The sequence below is a fragment of the Labeo rohita genome, unplaced genomic scaffold (genome assembly GCF_022985175.1).
Source record: "Labeo rohita strain BAU-BD-2019 unplaced genomic scaffold, IGBB_LRoh.1.0 scaffold_65, whole genome shotgun sequence".
In the NCBI taxonomy this organism is placed as follows: Eukaryota; Metazoa; Chordata; class Actinopteri; order Cypriniformes; family Cyprinidae; genus Labeo; species Labeo rohita.
Window position 1 is genome coordinate 369,082 of NW_026129579.1, and position 26,199 is coordinate 395,280.

Below are 26,199 nucleotides of genomic sequence, written 5' to 3' on the forward strand. Positions count from 1 at the left end.
CTGACTGACTTCCTCTTTTCTTTGGTCACACTAGACCTCGGCTGGTTTCCCCTATAGTCTTTCTCATATGCGGGTGTCTCTATCCAACCGTTTTCCTGAGCCAATTCTATAGCCAGGGAACACCAGCTTCTCACTTACCATTGCTCATTCGTTTCACATAAACCCATGCATTTTTTCCTCTAGACCCTTGTTTCAGATCTACCTCAGGAAAACATCTTAGGATGGCCTCATACCACAGAGTGAGGTTCCATCTTCTGAACTCATAGTCCGTCGAGCTAAGGTCATTATTCATATCTTGTATTCTTATGTCTTCAACATACTCTTCCCTCTCTCGGAGAGCACACTCCTCTGCTTCTTTAGGATTGCATGAGTGAAGGGGGACCCTTGCGTCCAAGAATGCCCGTTTCTCATGTTCCCTCATTCCTATATAGGGATGTCTAGCGAACCTCATCATTATTCCCTCTTGGAATAAGCCTAAAGGTTTCATAAACCTTATAGTTTCCCAAACTGACTGTGACGACATTAATGTACGGTCTTTTGCCCCACATGCCACACATGTCCACAAACGAATCCATCCCAGGTACATTTCTCTATTTGCTCTCGACGAAGGCGGTCGCATCTTCTCCCTCTTCCTTCCCTATCTTTCCTCGCTGGCTCCTCTTGTCTTGTCTTGTTAGTTTCTATCTCTGAGACTCTCTTTGCCCTGCTCTCCAAACAAAAAAGGAATTATGGATTTGATCAACTGGTCTCTGAACGCAATTGACACCATCTTCTTGACGAGAACCCTGGGTTCGGGGGAAACCAACTGTCCTGCAGGAACGTTTGCAGCTGGATACATGATGGACGGGTGGGAGAAGTGGCGCGTCGTGTGGCTGGCCGCTCTGTCCCTGGAGGATATTGAAGATATTTATTTATTCGGAACTTTGATAACAGGGTTTCTGCTGATGGGATTAGGTGGGGCCCTGTGGTATCGACGATTGGTAAAAGTGGTCAGTGCGGCTCAAAACCCCACTAAGCTGGCCGGCTGCATTGAAATGGTGGTGGGCAGAGCTGTTAGTACTCAGACTGTTGTTATGGACCGCAAATTGGAAAACATCATGGAGAAACTAGCAGCTATGTAACGGCTTTTAGACAGACCAGGAGACCAGTGATGGACATTAGATATCTGCGAAATTGGCAGATATTGACCCAAATTTGACAAAAAAAACTTTTCTCTTTCGGCTTCCCCCCCTTCTTCCAGACGGCCTCGGCCAAGGCCGTTGCTGGAGACAAACAGCTTCCCCCGGAGAACAAGATAATGAGACGCTCTGAATTCCTCCTCCCCAATCCAAGGACACCTGTTGCGGACTGGGTTTTTTCAGACTCCACAGGCTTACACATACTGTGACGAGTTGGCTGCCTCCCCCCTAATTATCATCATCACCCCGTCCGTAATGGCCGCCTTTCACCAGGCTCCCGACAGGAGTGGGTGTGCGAGAGAGGAGGGACGCTGAAACAGCCAGGTTTGGCGGTGTGTGATGAGGCACACCTGATATGAATGAAGCCTCATCACCGCCGCTGTTAAAATGCCGAGCTCGCCTCTCCTCAGGAGACCGGTCTCTTCCCCGTGCATGCACGCTGGTGTCCTCGTGGGTCCAGGAAGGGAGCGTAGAGGGACGAGCGCCGCCGAAATGATGGACGAGCTGCCGGACCCGTGGTCTGGACGTGAAGCCACACCCAGACGGCTGCGGGCTAGGATGCCGGGCCGATATACCCGCCTCTGGAAGTGCCACGAAGAAAGGTGGATGAAGCCGCTGAAGGAAGCCGCTACCTCTCGTGCCGTGGACCCCGGCGGGGAGCGACTGCGGCCGCCAGACTCTGCCCCTTACCTGGACCCTTCCCTTCTGAACACTGCCCCTCCTTCACGGAACCCCTGGATGTCGAGGACACCAGATCCCCTATTTATTTTGGACACTTTTATTTCCCCCTTTTGGACACTTTTGTTTATATTGTTTAATAAAAGCCTCTCAGAGGCCTGACGTCATGTCCACTGTGTCTGTCGTTTTGCTCCTCCCGTCACAATACACACACACGCACACATACATACGTACATAGCTACATACGTCCCCCTGCATCCCACGCCTTTGCGTGCTTTTACCCCCCGGTGTGGGTAGGCGGGTCTGTGACCAGCACTCTTCTAGCTGCAGGACCGGATGGCTGTTGCCTACATTGGACTACTTCCACATCACCTGTCCCCCTCCCCTGTTGCAATGTTATGTCTATGTTTATGTGTTTATGTGCTTGTTGCTGGGGCTTTTTTTTCCCCTGATCTCACACTGCCCTACTTGAAGGACAGTCTGGGAGGGTTTTTTTTCACCTTTTTTCACATTTCCTTATTTTCTATGCCACCTCTCGACTGACCTGTCTTCCCCCCGAAATGTGATGTTTGTGTATGGTCAGAGGGGTCCAATTTCACAGTGTAGCAGTGTAACAGTTGTCAGCCAGCCACTCCACTCCCATCTCTTTTTTCTCATCACACAGAGTGAGATTTGGGAGGGCACATTGCTTGTTACATATTATACAATGATAGGGTCGAACAACCGTCTCTATGGGAGGTACCTTTTCTCCCGTAAATCCCATGAATCTCTCTAGTTCAGCCGCTATCCAAATCATAGCTCTCGAGCCATGTTTTCCATGCTCAACTCTGATCAAACCCCTCCTTTTGGTAATGTTAAGTATTTCCTCCATTTTCTATTTCTTTATCAGATCTTTGTTACTTTGTATTCCGTTATTCTCTAACTGCACGGTATTAGATCCTCTGATTGCCTTAACGGTATCGATAGTACCTAATCCTTCTGAAAATCTTCCTACCTTGCGCCTTCACGTCAGAATAACTTGGTCTCTGATCCGGAATTTCCGGTTTTCCTTTATCTCCCTCTCTTTTGATTTCACCTTATCACGCATGTGAGAGACAGAGATCAATTAAAGTATCCCATTCTCCTAACTCTTTGTTTTTAGCAAACCATTCCTTAACCTCTTGTATTGCTCTTTCAGCAATACCATTTGTCCGAGGAAGGTAGGGAATGCTACTAATTTACCACTAATGTTGTGTGCACCATCAGCCCGAATACCTTCCATTTTTCCATTATATTGGATACATTCATTTAAGCATTCAATTACATTTTGCTCAAGAGCGGCTCTCACCGGCCAAACCATGTTTTTCTTAGTATGATTATTGATGGCTCATAGAAAATAACAATTTCCCTTCCTCGTGGTCTGCCTTAACGGTCCAGCGAAATCCAAACTAACTTCCTGAGCCTCATATTCTTTTGGCAGCTCGCTCTCTTCTGCACCTTTTGCAATCATAAACTTCCTGCATATTCTGCACTCCTTTTTAATGTCCCTATACCTAACCCTCCAATTAGGTATCCTCAAATTTCTGAACCTGAGCTCCATCTGAATCATATTGTAGCTGGGGTGATTCAGATCATCATGCATTTTTTCAAAGAGCTCTTGGACTTCCTGGACTTTCACTCTGCCTATCAGCTGATCAACTTCTCTATTCCCCACGGCCGATTCGCTATTTTGCTTGGTATGGCTTACTTGATGATAGACATGTGCATTCACTCTCTGTAAAAGCTCGGCTATAATATGCCATCTCTCTCTGTGTGCCATTGGTTTTCCTTTCGCTGTATGGAATGCATTTGCTTTCCATATCTCCAGCTCATTATTAATTCCATTAGTCACATATTCAGAATCGCTTGTTAAGATGATTTCTTTATGTCTTAACTCTATTGCTTTTTCCAAAGCTTTCTCTACGGCTGTTACTTCAGCCAGCTGGGCTGTTCCCTCAATCTCTTTACTCTGTGAGGTAACCAAATGCCCATCTTTCCTGACTAAATAACCCCGTTTCACCTTTCCTTTCCTTTCACTTCCATCTGTGAAGTACTTTGGAAGACGTAAATGCTCATCATGATATTTAGTCATTCTTTCTTTCCTTTTCTGCCTAATCATTCTCCATTCTAGCTGGTTATCTCCTAGCACTAAACTCCATTGATCCCATTGCTGGGAGTTTATGCGAGCTTGGTTCATCACTAGGTTCTTTTTCAATCTGGGGAGTTCTCCTGCCATGGAGTAAATCACAGTAGGCTGTTCTTTGGCTATGACTTTAAGTTGTAACAAGTGTTTTGTCACTGCGGCCAATATTTTTTCCACCGAATTATCATCAAACGTCTGCATTGCCTTGTCCTTTTGGTGAGTCAGGAAGGCAATCGGAGCACAAGATTTTCCGTTAAACAAAGTTAAAGTCACCTCTTCCTGCTCATCAGACACAAACACATGCAGGGGAACCGCTTCATCTCGCCTTTCTAATTCGCCACTATTCAATGCTATTCTGATCAATTTCAATCTAGCATCTTCCATCTGTTCTGTCCACTGCCATTTTCCATCTTTGGTTCCCTGGTACAACACTCTGGCTTCTCTGGAGTACTTTGGTATCAGTTCCCTGATATAATTCAGAGTCCCCAGCAGTGACTGCAGCTGCTTTCTGTTTTTTGATGGTCTGTTCTGCTCTAGCTGCTCTAACTTCCTGCTTTTGCTAGTTGTCAGAGCTTTTGTGTCTTTCCCTAGCTTAAATCCTAGGAAATCTATCTCATGTTTGCCTATTTCCATTTTCTTTAGACTAGCCCTGGTGAAAAAAACAGCATATGCTGGTAGGCATGTTTCAAACCAGCTTAAGTTATCCTGTCTAAAGTCTGTTCTAACAGCTCCAGGTGTTCTTCCTCAGTCTGTGTTTGAGTTGCTATCAAAACATCGTCAATATAGAATTCCCAACAAAATATCCAACATTGCGGCCTAGAAGACATTCCCCGAATTACAATATCCTTGGGGTAGGCAGTTATATACGTACTGATTGCACTGATGCGTAAAGGCGGTTTTTCCCTTGCTCTCTTCTGCTAAAGGAATACTCCAGTAACCGTTAGCTAAGTCAATCTTTGACAGCCAATTCTTCCCTTTACCAACATCTGCACTAGTTTCACCGCAATTAATCAGATATCTTGTATCTTTATTTCGGGCCTTATAGTTTGTAACTAAATGCCATCCATTTCCGTCGGCTTTCCTGAGGCTGTAGAGGCGAATTTTGTTGGAGCACTATCATTCCTACAGAGCTTCCTTACAATTTTCTGCTCTGTTAGCTCCTTAATGGTTTCGTCAATTACTTTTTCTGCCTTACTGTTAATTTTATACTGTCTCTGGGGAGGTGGGATACCTCCCTGAATCACATGCTCATATTTGGATTGAACTTTCCCACAATCATTCTTACTTTTTGCATAATTCTCAGAATATTGTCTTAACAGTTTTTCCAGCTCCCCTTTTTTGCTCATTTCAGACTCACTCACTATCCGTTTTATTTCCTTATTTTGATCTACCACTCCCAACTTCCCTATTTATTTTCCACACACGCTTACTCTTGACATTTCCTTCAAAATCTTCTGCTGCTATGGTTTTTAACAGTTCTCCATGTGGCTCAGTTGGCTTCACCACACTTATGTCAGTCCCTGTGTCTATACGGAAGTTGGTTTCATCATATGTTTTGTACAGTTTTCTGTTCTTCTCTTCTGTACTTAACAACGCTTGCTTCAGTGGAGCCGACTCATCCTATTCTTCCAAATTTTCCCTATCTTTCTTCTTTTGTTCTTTCTGGGTTTTGCTACTTCTACTTCTGCTGTTGTGATGACCCTTTCAGCCTTAATCCTTCCTACTTTTGCTTCTGGTCTGCTTCTTTCTCTTTCTGCCACACTTCGAGCCCTTTCTTCTGGGCTGAGTTTATTCCATTTCTCTGGACTAATATAACTTCCTCTGCCTTTATCATTCTCACCCCTATTTATTCTGGGTCTGGACTGATCTCTATATTTTTTTACCTCCACCCATTGGCAGTCTAGGGGTATCCTTACTCACTCTCTCTTCTATTCTCTTGGGTCTCTGCTCTAGTCTGCGCTCAGGTTGCGCTGAGAGTCTGCTTCCCATTTCATAATGGCTGTAAGGTTTTTTCTCACGGCTCGACCTCCTAGGCTGACTGTCTTTGGGCTTGTGTTGCTTGCCATTATTAGTTTTCTCTCTGTCTGCCTGAATTAACTCTGTCTTCCTGTCATAATAAGGCAGAGCCTGCTCTAAGTCTTCAGGGGATGTTTCAGGACCATACAAAAGAAATTCTCTAGCCCCAGCTAGAACATTTCTCTTCACACCGTTAAAAATATGTTTAAGCAATCCTTCTACACTCTTTTCGGCCATCTCTTGACACGCTGACAATGCCCTAACTGTGGTCCACCATTCCTCAAATCGCTGTTGCTCAGTTTCTTCTTTATCAGTAGGGACTAACTTCTCTAAAGTACTAGCTAATTTCCTGCCTCTGTGTAATCCGAATTCAGCTAGTATATGAGAATTAATGGATCCACCTGATATTTTCATCTGTTCTCCATAGCGAACTAATTTTCTGACCTTCCTTTCACTGTGGTGTTTTTTAGTTTTGCTCTCTTCAGAATTTTAATTTCCTGATCTTTCCTCATTAGATCCTCGAGGGTTGCTCTAGGTCTTTCTGCCTCGGGGTCTGTATTTGTCTACCTGGGGTTACAGGACGTCTCTGTCCTGGTGTTCCTCAGTGCAAGGCCTCTAAATGCCGGTTTAATTCACTGACCTCAATGGGAGGACCCTCTGCTACACTTATTTGCAACACCGGCTCAAGAATTTCTTCGAGGTGCTGGTGGTGGTCTAACCGGAGTTGAGGCCCTCACGGGCCTCCTCTCAACAACCACCGCTCATCATCTTCCTCTTCTTGTTCTTCATCACCTGACTCGCTAGATGAACTATCACTTTCAGCTCCAGCATCTGAATAATATTCCTCATACACTTTACTACCTACGCCGTTTCGAATTATTCTCTGTAACGCTGCCTTATTTGTCAGGTCTTTCTGCGCTAAAATCGCACGCTTTGCTTGTTGGGTTAATGAAGTGTCAGTGAGGATAGCTGTAGCATCCCCTCCATTAAGCAAACTCCACACTTGACCACAAGTTATACCGGGAGCATATTCTGTCTCCCACTCTTCTGTTCAGTCTAATAAAGTTTCCTTTTTCCTACTCCTAGCATGCGTAGGTCGGTATGTTCCCTTTCCTAACCTGAATGTATCATAACCCTTGCCATGCTTTAAACTGGGGAAGGGGTTCTCTATCTGATCTTTCCTTCCTCGTGACGTTTTCACGCGCTTTAATTCTGGCCACTCGGGATCAGATTCTCCTTCAAAAATTTCTGTTCTAGGTTCAGTCCTTTCCTGCCCTGGAACTGCCTCCTGATCTGATCTGCCTTCTCCAGCCTGCTTTTCCTAATTTACTCTTTCAGTTATCTGATTTAACACTGAGGCGTCTGGATGGCAAACTATCCACGTTCTTGGCCAGTCTGTACGGTCAGTTTTTCTCAGTAACGATGTTACGAGGGCTGCTCCCATATTAACTTCATTAAATCCAAAATTCCCTCCAGATGTGATTGGCATTGCCACGGTACAATATTTGTTATCTCTTGCTGACGCACATATTTTATCGATCAAATTGTCTAACGTTAAAATAGCTGTCAACCCCTCCTGTATATCACTATTTCTCCCCTTTTTATGCCCTATTGCATGTATTACAGGTTTTCCACTTGGTCCTGCTTTCTTTTGCCTAACGATCTACTAATCTGTTTGACTCTTCCTGAAATTTTCGTCCTGCTCTTTCTCTAAGAGCTGCAGCTACTCTACCCTCATGATTAAGTGACTTGTTAGCTGCATTGACTAAAACGGAGGCTTCTTCCTCATATTCTAAATGCCCTTCTTTTAGAATAATCAGATTTTTCCCTTTTCCAAAATAAATTCTAAGAGGTTCTTCTTCTTCTAATGGAGACTCCTCATTAAAACTTTCGGGGTTATCAGGAATTGGAGCATTCTGCATCGGAGCATATTCGTCTTCCTGTCTGCAAGGCACAAAGCTATCACTGAGCCCCCATCGGACACTGTTTCATCATTTTCGACTTCAATAGTGGCCCAATCTCTTTTTGGGATACTTCATATTTCTCCACCTGCTTCGTCAAAAATTCTAACCCTAGAATCCCATGATGATTCTGTCTTCACTATTCTCTCAAAATCGGTTTTGTTTTACAACTGCCCACCCTTTCTCTCTTAGGGTCTGCGAGCCTAGTTGTGTCTCTCTTAACAAAACTCACCCTCTCTTTGGGGTTGCTGAGTTTTTGTTATCTCTTTTCTAACAAGCCTGCGCGCGCTTATACACACAAGCAATTCCTCTGAACTGTTCCTGTGGCTGTGTGCATGTGGGGACTTTCCTACTTCTTGCTTTGTCTATTATCCCTGAATTTCCTTCTTTACCATTCAAGCCCCACACCTTTGGGCGCCATGTTGTGTTTCCAGCGAATATTCTACTCCGGTACTAAACTACCTCAACAATGTTCTCACCATCATAGTTAGCCAGCTCCACTGCTATTGAAACAACTCTCACCTGATGGATTGTGTGCGTAGTCTACCGTTCAATTTTCTCTGAATTGTCCTGACTGGATCAGCCTGGTCCGGTCACTTGGGGCTTGGAAGGAATTCTTTCAGATTCAGATAATAGGTTATAATAAATAAATCACTCTGAGTCATATTTTAAGAGAGGTTAAAGCAACTCACCATTTGAAATGGTTTTGGTTTAATATAACAATAACTCATAAGCAATAAATTCAAAATAACAACGAGAAAGTCTTCACCCGAGGTGTGGCAAGGAAGAAGATAAAGCACTGGCATTTTATAGTCTGCCACAAGCATCACAAAGTCTCCTCCTTGCATGTCCATATAAGTCACACATTTTGGTACGTACACATACACATCACATCAAGAGTCACAAGTTCTAACTGTACATACACATTATCTTCAAGTGCAATCAGACAGACCCATTTACATTTTAGACACCTTTCATAACTCCTTTAGTATCTTAAGCAAAACATAATTTTCCTGCGCAGCAACAGCATACTTCTGCAAATTAAATGTAACACATCTTGCATAGCCAAGAAAAGTAAAATACAAGCAATCATCTTTTTAGAAGGTCCATCTGCAACCATGTTGCATCTCCTTTACAACATTTTGTTTGAGCTGTTCTCACCTCTCGCACACACACATTTCACCTTTCAGTAACCCTTAGAGGTGAGAGCAGTGGTTCGGAGTCTCAATGTTTCCAGATCCTCCATAACAGAATTCAGTTCAGAATAAAAATCATTCAAAGCAATCATTTCCCTCACCAACTTCCCAGCAGGCACACGTCATAAGACGCTGATATTTGGTTAAATTTCGGTTGCGACATCGGCTGACCAAAATTCAATGTAAATTCAACATTTAATGTCAACGTTGTATTGATGTCTAGTACCAATGTCAGCTGACGTTGATATTTTGTTGTTTTTAGGTTGTGTAACCAAAATCCAACATTAAGTCAGCGTTATATAGACGTCCAGTGCCTGCTGGGTTTATTATTCTCTTGTTTATGTCTCCTTGTTTTCTGATCAATCGAATCAATTCCCTTAGTTTAACAATAATCCTCTGGTGTTCCTCTGGGTTTCTCTAGTCCTTTCCTCTGATGTTTCCTCCTTTCCTCTTTCTTATCCTGCTTGATTTGTAGTTTTTGAAGCATTTCTACAAACAAATCGTGGAGGTAAATTTCAAGTTTTTCTGGTTCAGTATTCCTCCTACAAGATTGTTCGGGAAATGGCACATTGCCAGCTGATACAACAATATATATATATATATATATATATATATATATATATATATATTTTTTTTTTTCCAGAACTGCATGGGGCTGCACGAGGGTAAACGCTAATAGTAAATATAGAAAGTTAGACCTTGTTAGCTGCAGGGTACAGGACCACAAAGTTATCCCTAATGGCTGTGTCAGCTGTACCATGCTCTGCTCCTGGTCCTGGCTGCACTGCGCCTCAAAGATGATTCTGTGTATTTGAAATTTAACCTTTTCCCTCCTTGTCGAATTAAGATTTTTTATTTGTGGCAACAGGCTCCGGAGGAAAAGTTCATCTGGATCATCAGATGCTGATAGGAGATGAGATGGGGGCTGCCCTATTTTGAGCAGAGTTAAAGTTCCAGCAAAGTTAAACAAATTCTGGAAGCCAATGCAACAATTCCAAAACAGGAGTTATATGATCAACAGCCCTTGATGGCAATGTACCTCCAAGGTTTTATCAGATCAGCAGCTGAGCCATTTTTCTTTCTTTTATTTTACTCCACAATTATTGGCACCCCTTGTTAGGATGTGTTAAAAGCTGTAAAATAAATTCAATTTTTATTGCAGAAGCATAATCTCAAACTGAACATTTGAGAAAAATCTAACCTTTAACTCAAGTGAATTTAAACAATAAATACAAATCCATGACTAAATAAAAAAAAATCACCTGTTCCACAATTAATGGCAATCCCTAACAATTCAGAAGCATTTTTGTATTTTTTTTCTGTAGTTTTTAAAGTTGATCAGAGTATATAGGAAATTTTAATTAGTAATACATGACTTCCTGTTCCACTGTGGTATAAATATGACGTTTTTCTTATCCACTCATCAACATGGGAAAGACAAGAGAACACCCCATTCAAGTAAGACAGATGTGTGTAGACCTTCGTAAGTCAGGCAATGGCTACAATAAAATAGCCACTCACCCAAACTTGCCCATATCTACAAGCGAAGGAATCATTAAGAAGTTTAAAACAAATGTAACAGTGACAAACAAGGCTGGATGAGGACCCAAGTTTATTTTGCCACCACGCACAGTGGGGAGGATGGTAAGAGAAGTAAAAAAATCTCCAAAACTCACTGCTAGAGAACTGCATCAAAGAGTGGCATCTTGGGGTCACAAAGTCTCCATAACCACCATCAGATGCTGTCTACATACCATCAAGCTTTTTGGGAGGCATGCAAGGAGTCTGGAGTTTGCTAAGCAGTACTGAGACTTCAACTGGGACCGTTTGCTTTGGTCAGATGAGACTAAGATCTTTTTGGCAACAAACACTGTAAGTGGGTCTGGTGTAAAACAAAAGATGAGTATGCGAAAAAGCACCTCATGCCCACTGTGAAGTATGGTAGAGGATCTGTGATGCTGTGGGCCTATTTCTCTTCCGAAGGCCCTGGGAACCTTGTTAGGGTGCATGGCATTATGAACTCTTTGAAATACCAGGACATTTTAAATCAAAACCTGATGGCCTCTGCCAGAAAGTTAAAGATGGGTCGTCATCGAGTCTTTCAGCAGAATAATGACCCAAAACATGTGCAAAATCTACACACAAATGGTTCAGCAGACACAAAATCAAGCTCCTCACATGGCCATCTTGTTGGCAAAAGGAGGCTGTACAAAGCATTAATATCAGGGGTGCCGATATTTGTGGCACACATGATTTCATGAAAAAAAAAAATTCTTAATGTGGGTTTTTTGTACTTCAATTAAAGGCTGGTTTTTCTCTTATTTTGCATTGTGGTTCTATATTGTTAAAAAAATATAATAATAATAATTAGAAGCCTAAGAACACATCTTAACCAGGGGTGCCAATAATTATGGAGGTGCTGTATTTAATTATCTTCTATATACCACAAGGTTTTTCCATTTTGTTTTGCATTCTTCAACTTAAAAAAAGGGAAACACACACACTAATATTTCTATTTATATCATTTATTACAATTTATGATCAAATGTAATGAGAATACATAGTATATATTGTTCATATACATTTATATATATAAATATACAATGTATATTTGTGACCCTGGACCACAAAACCAGTCATAAGGTTCAATTTTTTGAAATTGAGATTTTTACATCATCTGAAAGCTGAATAAATATAATATCTGAAATCAGCCTGTGCAAAAAAATCAAAATATTGAGAAAATCGGCTTTAAAGTTTAAAGTTAAACTTGTAGGGATCATCAACGAAAGGGCGGATGCTCTTATACAGGTACTGTTGCCTCTGGCGTGACAATCCAGGAGGAGTCAGGAGAACCGGTTGTCCATCTGGGAAATCTTTGCCTTGCAGAAGGATCTGGAAAGGTAATTCATCAATGCCTGCCACATTCTTGACAAAAACCATTCCAGGATGCTCAGCATCAAACCTGAAAAATTAATGAGACAATAAGAGTTTTAGTGCTCATAAACATAGCAAGTGACATGACTGTTCAGAAAGGTATCTTGACATCAAAAAAAATTATAAAACCTGTTCCAAACAACTTTTGGACACCACTCAATCTAGTATCTAGTGGCATCTAGTAGTGATTTGCTTAACCTCCTGGGGTCGGCTAACCCGCCGGCGGAAGCACTCGCATATTTTCCAGATGTCAGCAAAAAGAACTTGAATTGCTCCCTCAATTTTAATTGGACACATAAAAGTAATACATCACCTGAATCTGTAGAAAGTTTACTTTTATTTGTGTACGCTCAACATATCAACAAATGTTCGTGGTTTTTGTAAATGAAGAAAATATACAGGGTGTCTTTTCAGTTTTCTCAGTCTCCGTGAATATCCAGTTGAAATGTGTCACTAAAATTAACTAAAACTCAGTGAATACATGACACACAAACACCAGAGATCTGTCTATAGAAAGCTTGGAATGTCTACTTTTAAATGAAGTAAGTTTAATCAAAAACACATATTCTGTGTGTAAGTAATCCGTATGAAACCAATACCATTGCTGCGTCCGAAATCGCATACTGCTTAAGTAGGTACTACATTTAAATATGAACGTACTACCCGACCGTTAAAAAGTACGTTCTATATAGTATGAACGTGGGTAGTATGAATGGAATTCAGACGTACTACATCCGCCATATTGATGTTGTCACGTGTCATGCGTCGTCACAACAGCGCGAAAATTTAAAAAGACCGCTCCACTGCACGAACACCGGCAGTGTTCAGCATTTTAACATTGATTGGACAGCTCAGAGAAGGCGTCGGTCAGCTGCTCGCAGATCACGCCTTCGTAGACAGCTTCTAGATTATTTATCAAATAACGCAAGTATAATTACTTATTTAGTTAGCAAATTTTACCTCAGAAAAAAAAAAAACCTCTGTGAACACCACGACGGAGGCTGACTTAAAGCAACAATAGTTTATTATTATGAATGAATACACAGGACAAAAAACAAGAATGAATAAATTTGAATGAATATATACACACTTTATTTATTTATTTATTATATACACTATTTATTTATATATGTGTGTGTGTGTGTATTCATATAAATGGATAAAATAAATACAATATATACATAGATAAAATGAATATATTATGCATAGATACACAAATAATATATACATATTCTAAAAAAAAACTATACATATTTACAGATGGTGAGCTATGTGTGTGTGTGTGTATATATATAAATAAATGCAATATATATATAGATACACATAAATAAATAAATAAATAAATTATTCATATTCTAAAAAAAAAAAAAAAAAAAAAAAAAAACTATATACACATCTACAGACAGTGAGCCCTACAACATACTGCCGCCTGAATGCTGTTGTGCCAATTCTTCAGTTGTATTTCAAAGATGGATCTGACCTTTGTCCCAGCCTGCAGCTTTCACGACAGTCCATCATGTCCCTCATCGCTGCTTTGAGGTCAGATTTTGACCATGGCTGGGAAACAGATATTGAGGTGCTGGTGTTTCTGTACTGGCTGGCCCACGCAGCATCATATAGGGTGGAGTCCACGGTGCATGACATTGTGCACAGAATCAGCAGGGCAGTCATCTGTATTTTGAAGAGGGTGATCACTTTCCCAACCCCAGATGATCTGGAGGAAGTGGGGGCAGGTTTTGCCCAGCTGGCTGGGTCTCCAGCTTTCTGCACGGTAGCTGGTGCAATAGACGGCTGCCACATCCGGATCAAAGCACCAGCAAGTGACGCCCCATGCTATTTTAACAAGAAGCTGTTCCACTCTGTTCAGCTGCAGGCCATCACCGACCACAAGGGGAAGTTCATCAACATCTTTGTTGGGTATCCTGGGTCGGTGCATGATGCCAGGGTGCTTAAGAACAGCCCTGTTTACACTGGCCGCTTATATCCACCTGCAGGAAAATGCATCCTCGGAGATGGTGGGTATCCCTGTTTGAGTGCGCCCATCTGCCTCATCACCCCGTACAGAGAGCCTGTACAGAATCCTGTACAGGCTTGCTTCAACGCCAAGCATGCTTGTGCACGCAACGTTGTTGAAAGAGCCTTCGGGATGCTGAAGACACGCTGGAGGTCCATCTTCTTCAAGGCCCTGGAAGTGAGCCCTGCATTTGTGCCAGAAGTTTTTGCTTGCTGTGCAGTGCTCCACAACCTCTGTCTTCAGAACGGGGACACTGTTGATGCAGCGGTTGTGGAGGATCCTGCCGATGACCCACCTGAACCCCAAAACACAGAAGCCAGCACAGGAGAGGATGTGCGGGACAATCTGGCTGCAGCTGTGTGATTACCTGTAAGACAATTTAACAGGTTAAGACTTTGCAAATCAGTTCTTGTTCTCAGATTGACATTAAGCTTGTCTACGTTAGCTAGTTAATATGTAAATAGTTAGGTGTGTGTGGGTGGGCACAGCCCACAGGGTGTTGTGATGCTAAAAAAAATGCAGTAGTAGTTAGAGAGAGGTGGAAGTGCATAGCATCTGTGTGCATCCCTCATGCTTACTGCTCACTGCCACTGGCAATGTGATGAAAAAGCAGTTTTTTCAGGGTTTCTGATGGTTTTATGAAAGTAAATTTATGAAAAGTTAAAGGGAATACAACTAATCAGTACTTAGGATGCAAAATTATGATACATTTACATATAATTATTTAGCAGATGCTTTTATCCAAAGTGACTTACAAATGAGGACAATGGAAGCAATCAAAATTAACAAAAGAACAATGCTATGTAAGCTCTGACAAGTCTAAGATTAGCTTAATGCAGTATACGTAGCAAGGATTTTTTAATTATATAGTAAATAAAAAGAAAACAGAACAGCAAGCAATTTTTTTGTTAATTGTAAAATAAACAGAAAAAATAGAAAAGATAGAAAATATAAAAATAAATTTTTTTTTTGTTAAAAAAAATTATACAAGAAGCCTTGTTTTCTGTGAAATTGAACAAAATGAAGACAAATATTTGCCTGTGAGCTCAGAAATGTTTTTACTTAATTCAAATGGAAAAATAATTTTCATACCCCATTGACAGAAATAGTCTTGTTTTAAGCATAAACAAGACAATTTCTTCATTTTGCATCTTAAATAAATTTATCTTTATGTAATATTTATATTTAGTATTTGTATTGGGACAAAAACTCTGGAAGACATTAATTTTTGGCAGAGCATGTGCATTATTGCATTGATAAATTTAAGGCTTTCTGCAGCATAAAATTGTGGAATGACGAATCAGACTTTTTAAGACCCGAAAAACACTGTTTTTCCTCTGTCAGTGCACAGCCTCTCCATCACCAAGACTCCTGTCGGGCCTTCTTGTGGCTGCACATGGTAACTGGGGATAGTCCCAGGCTAATCGACAGGGGGTCTCGGAGCTGCAGTGGTCCCCAGAGGTGACACCCACCAACCACTGTCACACTGCCTAAGGCTGTGTGTGTGTGTAAATTTGTATAACAATTCTTTGAAATTCTAGCTACATATCATGAATTGCACTTGTGGGTTATTTTTATATTTAAGCTTAATTTTATAAATTACTTTATTTCTGGGGTAATAAAGTGAAGCCCTATAAATAAGATTAGTGAGATTAATAGATGACATTACTACATGTTAACCTCAAAAGACTTGAAAACTGTATGTGAACGTTACCTGTCTGAAGATGCTGAAGTTCATTTTCCTGGCACCCATTATAAAAATGTTTGAAGAAGTTTCCATTTGATTTAAACTCTATATACTACTTGATACAAAAATGTTTTTGCCCAAATCTTTGTGATCATATTTATGTAGAAGTTATATTTAAAACAAAATTAAAATGAATACTTTTTAAAGCTGTCTGGTCTGGATTTTCTCTACAGAACGACACTCATTCTCATTTTTTAGATATTTCTGCATTTTGCTTTAAAAAAACAGCTGGAAACTACCACAAAATTAGTGTGCACATAAGTGCTTTAAAATTGTTGTTACTCAATGCTACATTTTATTAATTGACACTTTACAACTGACAAAATCTAGCTACTGTAAATCCCTGGAAACTAACACTGCATTAAAATTGATAACCAGTATGTAACAATGAAAAACCTAGCATAAACAAATGGAAAGAAAGCGTAGTTTTTATTAATATTATTATTATTTTTTTTTTTTTTGCAAATAGCTCTAAAAGCTGAAGAAATCTCTCCTCTCTCTCCTTTGTCTCCTTGTCTCGTCTTTCCTCTCTCTCTCTCATTTCTCGGTCTCTTCTTTCTTCTCTTTCTCTGGACTCTTGTTCTCGTCTCTCCTCATGCTCTCGTCTCTCTCTTTCTCTTCTTTCCATCATCTCTCTCCATCGCCTCTCCTCCTTTTCTCCTGCTTCCATTTCCCTTTCTGCCTCCCTCTCCTCCATCTCATACATAAGCTCCTCTATGTCCTTCCTCTTCCTCCCTGCTCTTTCAGCTGTTGACCTCACAGAGGATGATGAGGTTACAGCAACATCTGATCCGGATGAGGCAATAAGGGTGGGTGGTGTGATGGATGGTCTGCCCCCTATTGCCTCATCCAGGACAGCATACCATTTCCAAGATGCTGCTGTAACCTCACCATCCTCGGTGCTCACACCAGTCTGTGGACATTTAAGATCCTACAAAAAATGTAAAAGCAAAATACCAAGAACAATTATATTCATTAGATAACATTAACAACATTAGCATAATCAAATCATAAAAGAACTCAAATTTTGGGCTGAACCAATTGTTTTTTTAATTCTTACTTTATATTTTTGTTTTAGGTTTTCCCACTTTCTTTTAACTTGAGCAGCTGAAATTTTCCCATCGAGCTTCTGCTCTGTCACAAAAACTCTGTCACAATAAATGCACAGAAATCAAGCATAAAAATAATGCAGTAAAACCTTTGCTTGAAGTGTTAGTGTGTACTACATTCAGTGTCAACAGCACCTGAATAAAAGTACATTTTACAGAATTTGTTTACTTACTCAAAACCTTTGATGGCAGCATTTCTCCTTCCAGTGAAGAGGGCTTCATTAGCCACTCTCCACTGGATAAGGAGCCGAGTGTGTTCATCAGTCCCTGTAATGTCAAAACAGTAATCATTAGTCATGATCAATCCATTAATGCTAACTTACATTGACAAGCTGAAGCATAACGTTACTTATTACTAGCTTGATATGTAGCCAACAAAATATCAACTAAAATTAACACTAGTAAAAGAAGAAACAAATCGTTTTAATTTCGTTTAATTTTCTAATCTCATTAAACTGCTTAACAACGAATGTCTCCGTTAAAAAAAAAGCTGTGTTAACAAGCTGATGTACAAAACAACTTCTTACAGCCGATTCACGAACTCACCTCATCAATTTACAATGTTTAAACTTTCAATAAGTCATCCGTTTATTTAGATTGTGTTAAACAAGTGTAATTTAATCACAATAAACAACGTTTTTTTCCTGAGGTACTTACACTTGAAATGAGCCGCGTCTCCACTTTCCGCCATTTTTCGAATATGACGCCTCCTCTCCTGGAGCCTCATGGGATAGGAAAGTGTCCATGGTATGCGTACTACAGAATTCGGGCGGAAGCAGTAGGTCATCCGGGTACTTCTCGCCTACTGAATTTCGAATACTATGAATTCGGACATACTACTCGCCTCGCATACTGTTTTTCGCGTACTATATAGTAGGGAAGTATGCGATTTCGGACGCAGCACATGCCCTGTTTTTCCCATCTGACCTCATTACCGCTAATTAGTTCACGCGCTGTGGCGCTATTGTTATTACAAACATCCACGTGAAAGACGCGCCAAATGACCGCCCACATCAACTCGTAAACAAAGCAGCAACGTGTTTGTGTCGGATACTTTCATTTTTGGAAGAAAGCGCTGAGAGGAAAAAGCCTTGTATTTACTCCGGATGAGGACGCGCTGAGAGGAACAGGCTGAGCTTGTTTATCTCACAAACAGAATGCGAGCGCGACTACAGGCAGCTGACGAGAGGATCTTATACAGTGTAAGTAGTTTATTATTGGCATTAGATAATGTGTTGTTGAGACATAAACTTGAAGGCATTTACTAGTTGGACTTTTTCCAAAACTATAATTCCTGACTAAAATATGTGAAATCGAGTGCAACATTTTGAAATATCATAGGCAACTTTTCAATGCATCTGTAAGGCGTCAGGAATATTTTATGTTTCATAAACAAATTGACAAAAAAGTTTAGACGATATAAAAGTAATGTATAAGAATGCTTAGACCAGTCTTTACTGTTGAATACTCTGTCTGCAAATATCTGCTCAAACGTGTACATAATGTGCTTAATAATAATTTAGTTTCTCAGATGTTGTTTTTATACTGTATAATAATAAATACAAAGCATGTGTGCATATGATAGCTATAAAATCACATGGGCAATATTAGTGATTGCTAATGTAACAATATAGTTGCTCCAGGCCTATCAACATGTGCACTGATTTATTCATTTATTTATGTTAGTGACTGGATACCCCTATGAATATTTTTTGGGATAGAAATTATAGCACTAATGCTTTTATTTAGCAAAGATGCTTTAAATTGCTCCTGATATTAACATGCTCACATATGTTTTTTGTTTTGCTTTAGTTGCTTGTGATCTGATACCTGCACAACAGATGAATCCTGCAAACTTTTCCTCTGAGAGCACTGTACCAACATCAGATCTTCAACTACACTGATTTTCTATTGGTAAAACAAGTTCCTTGACTACTGATGATGAGTTTTGCAAGCACTTAAATATCAGGTATGATTTGCTTGTGCTACTTGTTGAACAGAATTCAGAAAACAGTTTTCAGGAATTACACACCATCTGTTCACATCTCTGTGGTTAGATCAGTGTGCTTAATAATGTGTCTTTGACCTTCATAATGTATGTTTATATTATACTGTGTTGTAAATAAAATACAGATAAACCGTCTGCTTCATTATTTTTAATTAGATCACGCCAACAAGATGCTTTTGCTTTTCATAGTGTAATCGCCACGTGAGGGCGCGCGCCAAACGTAATCGCCCACATCACTGTAAACAAAGCACCGAGACTTTTTCTTTTCCAAGTTCATCTGGGCTACTTGTCGTTTCTAAGATGCGTAAGAAGATGCGCTGTGAAGAACAAGAATTCAGAGGAAGAACACGACGTGACACACGGCGCGATCCATCAGAGGAGATATTTACATGAGTAAGTATTTCTTTTTATTAGCCTGCTTGTGTTAGTTGTTACTGTGTTACTGTGACAGAACCTGTACACATTGTAGATTTGTAGACTTTTTGTTCAAACTATAATTCATGACTACAGCAAGTGAAACATCATGAAGTACGTTTCATTTCATTGCATCAAAATGTCTCAAGACGCCAGGATGTTTTTAACGTTCTATACAATAGAAAACGATGCGATATAAAGATAAGTGTTTACACTTACACTTAGCAATAATAATATAGTTTCCCCGATATAAAATGTTTTGTATTGTATAATACATACAAGGCATGCTTATGTTTATGATTTAATATCATATTATTTAGTTACATATTTATCGTATAACAATATGATGTAATATGAGTGTTTACACGGTGTATGTTTAGACCATGTTTATCAATACTCTGCTCTCGATTAGATGTTTAACGTGAAAAACAATAATTATTAGATTCTCAGATATAAAATGTCCTTTTTATGTTAGTACAAATGCGTGAGTCTATGGCTACAAATTCGTACACTATATACACACTATATATATATTTTACAGATGCTCCTGCACTGTAAAAAACAACCTATAGAATCTACTCAATATAATGGGGTAAACTGATGTAACAATTTGCACTCAGTTTGTTTGGGTAGATTCTATCCTATATGTCTGAGTAAAGAATACCTGAATTTACGAATCTACTCAATAAAATGAGGTAAATTGAAGTAACAATTTGCACTCCGTTTGTCTATATATTTGAGTAAAGAATACCTGAATTTAACAGCTATGACAAACTAAAAAAAAGTAGATAAAGTCTACACAGCAAAAAGCCCAGTGTTAAATGAACTCTTGCGGGAGTTTATTTGAGTGTTAAAATGAACACTGAAGCAGTGTCAAAGTTAATGAGGTAATTAAGTGATTCATTGAGTGATGATTGAAAATTATTGAAGACACCAAAATGTTTACGTCACCATTATAGTGGTCAGTGTTAGCATTAGTTGGGCTCTTGACCCATAGCTTTTTAATATTAGCTTTTGTTCAACTGTTTAGTTAAACAAGCCAGACAAGCCAAAGAGCAAAAGTCATGCAGTGGTGATAATTCTGTTTTAAAATAAACTTAATTTGAGCCACTGAAATCATTTAGAGTTTTATATCCTTTATTTATTACAACTGCCTTGTGGTTTCACAGCAGCAAAAAAATGATAAAGCCTGAATTTTTGTTTACATTTTAAATGGACTTTTTACAAGCTCCTCCGATCAAAAAAAACTTTCAAAAGCTGTTCTTTTAGGCACACACAGACATCATGAATCAGCATATGAATCTCAAAAATGGTGACAAACAGCATATCCAGAAACAGATCAACTCTAAACATCACGGAAATCATCAGCTCATAATTTATTCATGCCACAATACATGATGGGAAATATGGATGAGTTTGGATTGGCTACAACATACGTTTTTGTTGGTCACCATTGTTGTGATTCTCATGCTGATTGTTGATGTCTGTGTGTCTAAATCTAAAAAATGTTTATATTTTTTCCGGTCAAATAAATTTCAGAAACACCTGTCTGATTAAACCAACATAAACAAAATACAACTCACTTACTCTGATGGCTACTTCACGACTTTGTCAAAGCATAATCAAAACCACAAAATCTCATTTCTTCTGGTTTGTCTGACTGTTATAACTCAATTACAACACCCAAACAAAATCTAATATTAAGAAGTTACTGGTAAAGAGCTAAACTAATGCTAACACTCACCACTATAATGGGGACTTACAAAATTCGATTTTCTCCTTTTGGTGATTCTGCTTATTAACATCAGGCGTCTTTAATAATGATCAATCATCACTCAATGAATCACTTAATTACCTCATTAACTCTAACACTGCTTCAGTGTTCATTTTAACACTCTTGAGTATGGACTCAAACTCCCGGGAGAGTTCATTTAACACTGGGCTTTTTGCTGTGTAGACTTAACCTACTTTTTTTTTAGTTTGTCTTAGCTGATAAATTCAGGTATTCTTTACTCAGACATATAGGATAGAATCTACCCAAACAAACTGAGTGTAAATTGTTACATCAGTTTACCCCATTATATTGAGTAGATTCTATAGGTTGCTTTTTACAGTGTGTTATTAACATGCTCACAGATGTTTTTCTTATGTTATTTGTTTTTTAGTGATCTGATACCTGCACAACAGATGAATCCTGCTGTCTTTCAAACTGAGAGCGCTGTACTAACATCAGGTGTTCAACTACACATATTTTAGTGTAAAAAAAAAAAAGTTCCTTGACTACTGATGATGAGTTTTGCAAGCACTTAAATATCAGGTATGATTTACTTGTTTCACTTGTTGAACAGAATTCAGAAAACAGTTTTCAGAAACTACACAAAGTCTGTTGACATCTCTGTGGTTAGATCAGGGTGCTCAATAATGTGTATTTGACCTTCATTATGTATGTTTTGATGATACTGTTTTGTAAATAAAATACAATTAATCTAAAACTCCATTCTTTGAATCTCTCATTGACTGACAGTCACAGTGTCATTGATGGGCCATTAGGGAGAGCTCTTTGTCTCTCAGGTATGAATCACTAAATATTCATGGGTCATTGCCACTCCTTCGCATATTCCTTTTCGATCACAAAACATACAACAAAAATTTACATCATTATATAATTTTCTCTGAAGGAGTGAACAAGATGATTTTCAAATCATTTTGTTGAAAAAACTCTCGACTAACACATCCAGTTCTCAAAAGTCTTGTGAACAAATGTTCTGAATGTGTTTCATGGCCTTAAAACATTTAGTTTTTCACTAACCACACATAAATGTTGTTTTCTCAAAAACACAAATGTGTACATTAATGTTGTTTGCATATTATTGTAGCCCAGTTTGTGCTGATTACAGTGTAACCAGACTTTAGCCATTAATATGTTTTTAAGATACTGAAAAAAACACAAATTGCAGGGCATGTCAAAACTTCTCCAGGGCCCCAAAACACCCTCAGACCCCAAAGGGTTAAAGTATATTAAAACAGACAAAAAAAAAAAAACTATTTTAAATTGCAATAATATTTCACAACATTACTTTTTTTATTTTTCAATTAATTTTCTGTATTTTTGATAAATTAAATGCAGCTTTGATTAACAGAAGAGACTTATTTAATAAAAAAACATAAAAAAATCGTACAAACCCCAAACTATTGAACGGCAATGTAGATAATAAAAGAATATAATAAAAGGAAAAAGGAGATCTTGGTATGTGTGTATGTCTTACATTTCAGAAATTCTGCTGAAAATCCTTCACTTTGCAAAGAAGAGTGGCAACTTGGGTTCACTTCAACCGGTTTCTTCTGTACCATTTGCCCTGTTGTTTTAGATGAAACTTTTCCTTTCAACTTCTTTGTTCCTCTTAAATATCTACAAATCAGTCAGGAAACAAACAATATTTAATTCACATTAGTTTTAGCTTTTGAGATATCTGAATCATTCTCCCTTAAAAATCGTCTCTCTTCTGGAGTTGAGAAACATCTTCTAACATATCTACATGTAAAATTCAGGTATTCAAATTCTTAGAATGCAACCATTACCTTTGAATGAACTCCAAATCTCCATCTGTCTCCTCCTGGTAAAGTTACTCCGGAGTGAATATATGCTGTGAAAAGGCCAGACAGGAAGATGGGCTGGATTAACTCATTCTTAAACCAAAGTTAGCAAAAAGCATTACAATCAAACAATAAGAGAATTATCAAGATATCAAAGGTTCTCACACATCATTATGTGAACCGCTTTAACAGCACCGTTCAGAGTTTATGTGACAGTTTTCATCCTCCGTGATCGTGATGACCGCGAGTTACGAGACTTAAGTAACGTCACGCGTTTCATTTCGGCGCCCCTGTTAATGGATGACTGCTTGTGCAAATTTGATTTACATCATAAAATAATCATGAGAAAGTGTGCTGAACAAAACGACGTTCCCGTGAATCACAACTGTTGTCAATGAAGCGTGTAATTATTACCGTAGAAACCCAGAGATTTTCCGCCTATAGCCGCTATGAGGCCGGGGAATGTGTGAAATCCTCCCGCGACTGCGGGATAACTACAGTTATCAAACATGAAAAATTAAAAGTGAAATAAATCACTTACCGCAGTTGTGAATCGTACTTATTGCTGCTCCCGAATGTCGACCGTTGAAGAAAATCCCGCCTCTGAAGATTTAAAATTTACAGCAATATGCTGTACTTTTGCATCAAACCACCACGTGATCCACATGATCAGATTATGCTTTAAGCATTTCTTGTTAAAGATATTGTTTTTTTTTCTCCTAATGTTTTTTAATAGCAGGTGATTGTTATTTATTATATAAAGACTGTGTTTGTTTCATTTATATTTTGTGTAAAAGTCTATCTAATACCTAAAAATAAAACAGCTGACTATATTTGGTCATACAACTATAGTGAATGTATTTCTTCAGACAATAATTTAATCTGATTTGAGTTCTATGCTGATTTTTTGAGTGCTAGCTTGATTTTATGCTATACTTTATGCTACAATTTATTTTAGACTCTTCTCAGATATATTATCATTAACAACTAGAATAATTTAAGATGTATCATCTAGCCTGCCTGATTATGATACTAAACTTACCTTGAATTGAACCTTGTCAGTAAGTGAAACAAACTGATTAATTTGTAATTAGTAGGGCCGGGACTCGATTAAAAAAAATAATCGAATTAATTAGAGGCTTTGTAATTAATTAATCGAAATTAATTACATTTTATTCGCATATAAATATTTGACCTGAGAATAGTGAGAAGTAAGTTTTTTTCATATGGATTTTTAGTATACCATTGAATAATGACTGAATACATAAGCTTAAGCAACAAAATATTGTTTATTTTTGTTCAACCAAGTCCAACAGACCAGTGCAATATTGCCACTAAGTGTAGCAATAGGATATTTAGAAATATAGTAGCCTACATTTCAGAAAATCAGGTACCCTATAGGTAGGTAGACCTTCTGTAAACTGTTTAAGTAAAACACAATACTTTCAAATACATTCAGAACATTGGAAACCCTGACTATTACTGTAGACAACATCTCTGTTGCTTCAGAGGCCATAACAGACTTTGTTGATTTACCAACAGCTGGTTTAAAAAAATAAAATTCATTTCAGTCCAACTCTCAATAACCTTGGCCAAAAGAATAAAGAGTTCAACATAAAGTTTCAGTTGCACCAACAACATAATACATAAAGTTTCAGTTGCACCAACAACATAAAGAGCCAACTAAAAGCGGTCTCATCAGCTTCTTTGTCCATGTTCACTGTGGTTTGTTTTTGTCTGAACGCTAATTGGTGCTCCAGTATAATCGGTCCGCCGAAACTCATCCAGTGAGAAATGTTCCGCGGTGCAAAAATAAGTGCGATTAAAATGCGTTAAAAAATTTAACGCGTTATTTTTGTGTAATTAATTAATCTAAATTAACGCGTTAAAGTCCCGGCCCTAGTAATTAGGTCAAATGGACACCAGCTTGGTCAGGCTGGGAGACCAACTAAATCCAGCTACTTCCAGCTTAAACAGCTAAAACCAGCCTGGCCAGGCTGGGAGACCAGCTAAAACCAGCTACTTCCAGCTTAAACAGCTAAAACCAGCCTGGCCAGGCTGGGAGACCAGCTAAAACCAGCTACTTCCAGCTAAAACCAGCCTGGCCAGGCTGGGAGACCAGCTAGAACCAGCTAACCAGCCTAAGCTGGTTTTAGCTGTTTTTTTCAGCAGGGAATTACTGCTGGTCTGTTGTGTTTATTTATCAAAATAAGAATTATAGCACTATTACCTATGCAGTCGTGCTCCAAATTGTTATTAATCCTGTTAATAACGGAGATGTGATTTGACACAGAAATGAATTTTTAATTAATGTATTACTCTATTGGAAACAATGGATTCTGTCTTTATTCATGAATTGCAGCTCACTGTATTGTAATTATAATTGTTGTTCAATTCATCCGTGACACTCATAATCTTCCTTCTGGAAATGTTTCAGATGTGTGTGTTTGCTCTCATGTGTCTCAACAGTCATCCTTGATGGAAACCCTTGTTTGAAAAGATGTGATGAGCTGACTGAAAAAGCAGAAAGCAAATGAATATGTAAGTCAGTTTATTACAGTATTGGAAACTTGCCACCTGCTGCACTGAACTCAAAATATGTCATTTATGTGATTTGTGCTGATTTGTTGTAACCTGATAAATTGGCCAGAATAATCCCATTCACCCAAAAATGATCAATCTGTCCATCATCATTTACTGTCCCTCCACACCTGTATAACACCTGTGGAACACAAAAGAAGATATTTTAAGAAAATGTCTGAGTGTTTTTTTTTTTTTTTTTTTTTTTTTTTTCAATGAAGGTCAAGTCAAATTATGATTTAAATACTGGTCAGTATCAGTCTGTTAAGTTTGTCCTGCTGAAAGCAAGAGTGAGCGATTCTCAAAAAGTAATCATGAAAGTAAGATTGTCTGTCACACCTGAAAAGTAATTCAAGAATCAGTCTCCAAAATGTTTTGGTTACCAACATTATTCAAAACATTTTGTTGTTTTCCACAGAAGTAACTGAGGTTTGTAATGACATGAGTGTCAGTAAATTATGATGTAATGATTATTTTTGGGTAAACTAACTGTTGTGCACACTATGCTTATAGGTCATTATCTGGAAAAAAGAAAATATTTACAATCGGTAAACTCTGTGTACACTTCGTTCTTACTTTGAACAACATTAGCTTCACACAGCACAGGAA

At 38.8% G+C, this 26,199-nt stretch overlaps 1 long non-coding RNA gene across 1 annotated transcript; it reads left to right on the forward strand.

The window, feature by feature from the left end:
• The first annotated feature begins 17,727 nt into the window (after positions 1 to 17,727).
• Positions 17,728 to 25,551, forward strand: LOC127161431 (uncharacterized). The gene is made up of 5 exons (XR_007827042.1): positions 17,728 to 18,196; positions 18,807 to 18,963; positions 19,192 to 19,395; positions 21,582 to 21,733; positions 25,480 to 25,551. It is a non-coding gene; the product is annotated as an uncharacterized LOC127161431 (long non-coding RNA).
• The last annotated feature ends 648 nt before the right edge of the window (positions 25,552 to 26,199 follow it).